At 44.8% G+C, this 7,439-nt stretch overlaps 1 non-coding gene across 1 annotated transcript; it reads left to right on the top strand.

Annotated features, from left to right (window-relative positions):
* The first annotated feature begins 221 nt into the window (after positions 1-221).
* Positions 222-294, top strand: Trnaf-gaa. The gene has a single exon. It is a non-coding gene; the product is annotated as a tRNA-Phe (tRNA).
* The last annotated feature ends 7,145 nt before the right edge of the window (positions 295-7,439 follow it).

Here is a 7,439-nt window from a genome sequence, read left to right as displayed (position 1 = left end):
ACCTGGCGGGACCTGGCAGACTCCCCACCCCCCCACCCCTGGCCCACCCCGCGCTCCGAGTCGCGTGAACAAGACTTGGGGTGCAGGACTCGCTCCCCAGAGACCCGTCGGGAAGCCCCGCCCCGGCCGGCACGAGCCCGGGCGGCCACCGCCCCCGGGCCAGCGGGCCGATGGGGCCGGCGGGGTCACTAATGAGAAACTTGGAAAGGCAAGAGCGCCACGCCGAAATAGCTCAGTTGGGAGAGCGTTAGACTGAAGATCTAAAGGTCCCTGGTTCGATCCCGGGTTTCGGCAGTTCGTTTTTAACCCGAGCTCAGAGGAATTCCAATTTTGTCCGAAACACCCGCCCTGTGGAGACTGTTCCCCGCGGGGTTCGCTCTGCCCCCGTAAACGTAGGGGACGGCGTCGCCAGCACCCGCCGCAGAGCAGAAAACAGGGCAACCACTTCCAGGTTCTACTGCCGGCGTCCGGGTCCGGACAGCGTGAAGCGCGCGAGAGCGCGTGCGCAGCGCCAGGGGCCCGGCTTCGGGACGCAGTCGCGCGTGCGCACTGTGAGAGGCGTCGGGTCCCGCAGCGCCGCCTGGGGCGTTGGGGTGGGAGAGCGGCTTCGCGGAGGGAGGCTCGGGAGTGCAGGTCGGGGGGCGGGGGCGCCACGCCTGGCGGGGCCCGGCCTGGGGGTCTCGACACATCCCCACCCACCTGCCTGCCCCGCAGCTCGGTCGCGGGGCTCCGCATGCTTGCTTTCCGAGATGACTGGAAGCCAGCATTGGCATTTGCTTCCTTCTGTCCTGCAACTGAAATGGAAGTGATTTGCTCAGATGATGATGATGATGATGTGTAAAAGGTTCTGGGCTTCAGCTTTCCTAGCTACCTGTGGGAAGCCTCAGTGGTTTGATGAAGAAAATGGGGGCCCGGGTGCCTGACTTGATAGGGTTTGGCTCCTGGGACCTGTGGAGTTCCAGCCGCCAGGGTGTCGATTTGAATGAAAGGAAGGAGAAATCAAAAGCTAGCAGAGTCACTAGCAAATGGGACAGTCAATTTAGGGAGGAGGTGAGTTGTCCATAAGATGAAAAACGTCACTTGTGGGATTTTTTTTTGCCTTGATTCATTTTGATTTTGCTGTTTGGAGAGTAAGAGACAACTCAAATTTGCAGAGGTACTCCGTGATATCTTTTGTTTATTCTTCTAATCGGACAGGTACTATCAGTCAACTTTCCACTTGGTACTGCGACATGGTGAACTCTTCTTAGCAACTCTCAGAAGTAGGGATCAGTAATCTCAAATTTTACACAGAACTACCCTTCTGGGATGACAGGATGAAACAAGATCCATCTGCTATCTATCTCCTGAGTATTACTCCTAATGTTACTGTATTCTCAAAATTACAACAATAAAAATCCATGCTCATAAACATAAGAAGCAGTGTAAGAGATATAAAAAAAAATCCTTTGATTAATCAGAGAGGGCTTTCGGGGGCTGGTCTTGATTGAGTCAGAGAAATTTCTTACTTAGGAAGGAGTTAATTGGCGTGCAACGATAATGATGTAGGCATCCACAATGAGAACAGCATCAGTTATCAGGATACTTGGATGCCTAAGCTTCATAACTAAGGCCACATATTACTGGCAGTATGTTAGGGGAAGCCTGGAGTCATGTACCTAGTTAGTGTCAAAGATAACGCCAGATAGTAGTTAAGGTAAAGACAGATTTTAATCAGTAATGATGATAATTATATAAATAATGCTTGCAATAAGGAAGATGGTCAAGTATGAACTGAATTCTGCTTTGGTTTGTACAGAGGTGACTGACTAGAAGAAAAGATGAGGGAGGCAGGGGTTTGGACAAGGTCAATGAAGTGAGCCTTCATGAAGGGCTGGTCAGTATAAATGCCCATCAGGCCAGCTATGTTTTCATCTTGAAGAGATGGAGGAAGAATTTACAATTGTAAGCCCTCCTCTTCCATCAGAGATCTAAGCAAGTGATCAGGGGCCTATCTCAGATGTAGGATCAGTTGTTTTTCTGCAATCTTGGGCTTTTTCAAGCAGTCACTCTTAACTGGCTGGTATCCTCCTGGGTAGTAATTAGAAACTGTGGTAGCATTTAAGTCTTTTAATGCAGGAAACAGCTGGTGGGCAAAATCATTTATGCTGCATGTCACTTGCTTTTATAGGCCAGTATTGAGGCCTAGTAGAGAAGAGTTGCTCAGAGAAGCCTGGCTAGAGTTGTCCAGGAGTGAGTCTCTTTCTGGGAGTCTGCAAAAGGGAGGAAGAAGGGAATAGTTTCAGACAGGCCTCCAGTGGAAATAGTGGTTGTGAAGGGTTTCCAGATTCGTGGTATTGAGGATCAGGAAGCAGGAAAGCAGCGTTAATACTCTGTCTCTGTGTCAGTCTGTCTGTCAGTCTGTCTCCTCTCTCTTACATATATATACAGATACACACACTGAGAGAAAAAAAGACTTCAGAACTTGCTCTAATATGGAACCAGCCTCAGTCTCTTGTATTGTGGTAGAGATTGAAGGCTGACCAGAAGGTGGGGGAAGTTTCCTAATGGGAGAAGGGAGAAGGGACAGATTCAGGTAGGTTCTGATTGGAGACTGCTGTCCTGGAGGAGCTGGAAGCCACTAACTAGAAGTGGGTAGTGTGTGAAAGGTTAAAGTTTGAGGCAGTGACCACTTGTTGCTTGTTTCTGTCTAGCAAAGCAACACGTGGTGGTAATCCAAACACCTGATTGATTTTGTGCCTTTATAAGACCTGCAAATCCTTAGCCTGGGGCTCTCCTCCTAGGCTCAGCTATGTTGGAGTGTAGGACTAGGCCCGAGCTGCAGCCCGTTTAAATAAAACAGCTGTAGAGTCTGACTCTCGGTGGTCTTTTTGCCGGGAGGGGGGGGGGAGGTCCTGTAAACTTGGCATAACAGTGTGGAGATACCACCTCTCTCCCCACCACAGTTCCCAACAGGCAGCCTATATAATTTGTTAGGGGCATATTTGGCCTTTTCTGGTTGGTTCTATAGTGGAAGTGGGAGAGAAATTAGGGAAGCCATCTATTACTAATTTAGCCCTGGCCATATTGGTTCTGTGGTGTAAAAATTCTTGTCTCCAGAATTTCAGTAGAGATAGCGATCTGGCTTCTTATAAATCTGACTTAAAGCAGTCTGGCTCTTGGGCTGGTTTTGAGTGAAGATAAACCCAGGACGATTCTCTGGGCAGAGTGGCTCAGAGTTCTGTATTTATGTATGATCTGGCCATCATCCGTTTGATCCTGATATATATGTTACTTTAAGATGTAATCTGATAAGTTTTATTGTCTTTCTCAGGGGTGCAACATGCTCTCAAAGATGTCAAACAATCACTTCTCAAGAAAGAGGGCTGAGAAAGACCATCAGGTTCCCCCCTGCCCCCCCCCCCCCCATGAACTCCCCTGGGAGCCCCTCTGACACCAGGCAGCTCCTCCACATGCTTTCCAGCCGAGAAGACAGAATGGTAGACTATGGAGTCAGCTTTTATTCTAGGAAAGGCATGCTTTCACTGGAAAGCATGCCTGCATCATGTATGGTGTTGGATGAACACTAGTATCATTTATGACATTTATGAGTTAATTTCCATTTGTCAGCAAAAAGGTTGTGATTACCTCCTCCTGCTTTGGGCAGTTTATCCAGGATTGTAGGAAGAAAGCATATTCTCAAATTTCCTTGGAAAGCTTTGCAGAAAGAAACCTGGGACATCAACTGTCTCATCTGAGGACTTCCTTCCTTCCTTCCTTCCTTCCTTCCTTCCTTCCTTCCTTCCTTCCTTCCTTCCTTCCTTCCTTCCTTCCTTCCTCCTTCCTTCCTTCCTTCCTTCCTTTCTCCTTTCTTCCTTCCTTCTTTTCTTCCTTCCCTCCCTCTCCCCTCCACCTCTTTCTTTCTTGCTTCTTCTTTCCTTTCTTCCTTTCCTTCTTTCTATCTTTCCTTCTTTCTTTCTTTCTTTCTTTCTTTCTTTCTTTCTTTCTTTCTTTCTTTCTTTCCTTCCTCCTTCCTTCCTTCTTTCTTTCTCTCCCTTCCTCCCTCCCTCCCCCTCTCTCCTTCCTTCCTTCCTTCCTTCCTTCCTTCCTTTTTGCTTTCTTGCTTTTTGCCAGTCTTGGGCTTGAACTCAGGGCCTGGCCACTATCTCTGAGCTTCTTTCACTCAAGGTTAGCACTCTATCACTTGAGCCACAGTGCCACTTCTAGCTTTTTCTGTGTGGTACTGAAGAATCAAACCCAGGGCTTCATGCATGCTAGGCAAGCACTTTACCCCTGAGCCACATTCCCAGCCTCGCCTGAAGACTTTCTAAGGCAATATACAAATGTATCTCTAAGTTAATGTTTCTTCATTGTTCTGGGTACTACATTCATTTTAGAACAAAGCTATGATTCAGTTAAACTATTATTTTTGTTTCACACAATAAAACTAGATGAACATTTAATAATTCATTGTGGCCTGTCATGTAATAAATGTGTATATATATATATATATATACACACACACACATCAATGCCCATTTCAATAGTCTTGGATCACACTTAGACTCTTTTAAATGGGTTGTGGCTTATAGTTGTTTATCTTCTAGTTATATTTGTCATATCTCAGGTTTGTTTGATGTTGAAACTTTGCCCAGATATAATTCCTGCTTGGATTTGCTTCAGCTTCAAAGAATAAATGAATCCTACACAATCATCCTGAATGTGTGATATCACAATACCCTGTTTACATTCCTAACTGGTAATCTTGGAGAAATCAAGCACTTGGAGAGAACTAATAGATGGCCTGCAAACAACACAGGACAGCCTAAGAAGCACTATCTTCTATCTCTACTTATTTCAGTTTCGTCACTTCCACTTTTCACCTGAGTAGTCTTTTTTTTGTTGTTGTCAGACATGGGGCTTGAACTCAGGCACTGGGGAGTATCCTATAGCTCCTGTTGTTCAAAGTTAGCTCTCTACCACTTTGAGCCACAGTGCCACTTGTGATTTTCTGGTGGTTAATTGGAGATAAAAGTCTCATGGACTTTCTTACCTGGGCTGTCTTTGAACTGTGATCTTCAGATCTCAGGCTCCTGAGTAGCTAGGATTACAAATGTGAGCCACCAGTGCCCACCTGCTCCCTCTCCCGCCTCCTCCTCTTCCTCTTCCTCCACCTCCTTCTCCTTCCTTCTTCTTTCATCAGTATTGGGGTCTGAACTTAGGGGCCTTTCACTCTTTCTCATGGGTGACACTCTACTACTTGCGCCATGCCTTCACTTCTGGCTTTTTGCTGGTTATTTGGAGATAAAATTCTCTTGGATTTCTTTGCTTGAGATAGCTCCTGAAATTTCAGATCTCAGCCTTCTGAGTAGCAGAGATTATAGGTACAAGCCCTTTGTACCCAGCTCTCATGAATAGTATTTAAGTAGGTCTCAGCTAGTTTGCTGTTCATTACCTTAATACATTGTATAAGCCACTTTGTGCAAATCCTCTCCCTGACTCATTCAAATCCAAAGAATCAAGAGAAATGATAATCATCACTATGGGTGCGGGCTGTGTACATAACATTCTGGTAATTATGCATTTTCATATAAATCCCATTTTACTTGTCCAAAACCCTCCATGGTTAGAAGCATAGCTGAACATAAATAAAAAAAATGCATATTATATACAAGTACTGTAGTGAAAGCCTCCTACACTGAGAGGTGTTAAAATGGAGTACAAGCTGTGAAAATAAAGTAGTAGGTTTTTTAAAAAAAATATTCTCTGTGTTCCTGAGCTCCATGTAGGAATTTTATTCAGGTTTGATTAATTCAATGTTAAACGTTAAAAGCATTAACAAAGCATATAAATGTGGTTAAGAGCATGGACATTCATTTTAAAGAGCAACATTCCACAGATGAATTAGATTGGTCTACAAAAAAAGATGTGAAAGGTAAGTACTGTCTTTAAATGTCTACTTTTTAGCTGGGTGCCAGTGGCTCACGCCTGTAATCCTAGCTACTCAGGAGGCTGAGATCTGAGGATGGAGGTTCAAAGCCAACCCATGCAGGAACCTCCATGAGCCTCTTATCTCCAGTTAACCACCACAAGTGGTGCTGTGGCTCAAGTGATAGAGCATCCACCTTGAGCTGATGAGCTGAGGGACAGCTTCCAGGTCCAGAGTTCAAGCCCCATGACAGACCAAAGTCTACTTTTTAGTTGTGTTTAATTTCCAAGGAATGTTGCAAGAAGAAAAGAGCGTAGGTGAAAGGAGGGATTTTGTTGTAGGACAGGAACTGTTTGGAATATGTGACCTAAAGAGTTGCTATTAAATGGATGCATGTGTTCAAAAGGGCTGCTCATCAACTTTTGACACTCTAGAGGCATCTGAGTTGTGACCCTTTGTGGCCTTTGGTGCTGATAGTTCAAGAAGGAAAGGACTTGGCTAGAGTGATGTTTGGACAATTGGGGTCATGACAGTGGAAGTGTGCTGGCTCACTGGGATGAATTGCAGGGTCATTGTCTCTTAACCCCAAATCTCCCCATACGATCATTTCATTTAATGATGGACTGCATGGCCACTGGAGGTCCAAAAGATTATGTTGCCTAGAGACCTTGTAACTCTTAGTTTATGTAACCACATGGTGATGTTTGTATGATGGTGAAATCATCCAGTGTTTCCCAGAATGTGTCCCTGCCATTAAGCAATGCACGTCAGACTGTCTTCAAGCAAAAGCGGCGTCATTACTCCTTCGATGAGACAGTATCATCACAATCATGTTCCCAGGTCAAACACTAAAAGCCAACACCTAAAAAAAAAAAAACAAACAAAATGCACACTGCGTCCTGGGGGAAGCCCCCAGGCTCGCCCTACCCAACTAGAGTCTCCATAATAGGAGATGCTACAACCCTTCCTGAAAGTTGTTCACTTGGTATCCTAATCTTCTATCTATGTTCAATGTTGATATCCGAAGACAGGTAATGTCCACTGTAGATAGGATACCGGGACAAAGTTGCTGCATTTCCACCACGAGCATGGTGCCGTTCCTCATGCATGTGTACTCGGGTGGGTGTGCTTGTTTTTTCATCATTTTTGTCCTTTAGAAGGACTTAAAATGTTGTGTGTTTAAGACTATGGGCGATCTTCAGTATTTTGTTGTTTATCTGAATTAAAATTTCTCACATTTGTAAAATAAAACACAAAGAGAGAAAAAGAAAGACTACACTTTCTTCAGTACTGCTGAAAGTAGAACAGGAAGCAAAAACTCTGTTATTACTGCAAAAAGATCACGGGACTACTCTAACAGACATAAATGGAGGCATTTAAAGAGAACTACTAGGTTAATTCAGGTCATGAACCCATGAACCGGGATCACAACCACACTTCATTTGGTTGTCATTCAATAAATGTCCTAACAACAGAAGAATTTTTTCCATCTTAAGGCTGATATTTTTTTAAAATGTAAGCTTCAAAGAAC

Source organism: Dipodomys spectabilis, unplaced genomic scaffold (assembly GCF_019054845.1).
Source record: "Dipodomys spectabilis isolate Male_0828 unplaced genomic scaffold, ASM1905484v1 ptg000075l, whole genome shotgun sequence".
Taxonomy (NCBI): domain Eukaryota; kingdom Metazoa; phylum Chordata; class Mammalia; order Rodentia; family Heteromyidae; genus Dipodomys; species Dipodomys spectabilis.
Note: the sequence above shows the minus strand (reverse complement) of the source record. Positions and strands in the feature narration are given on the sequence as shown.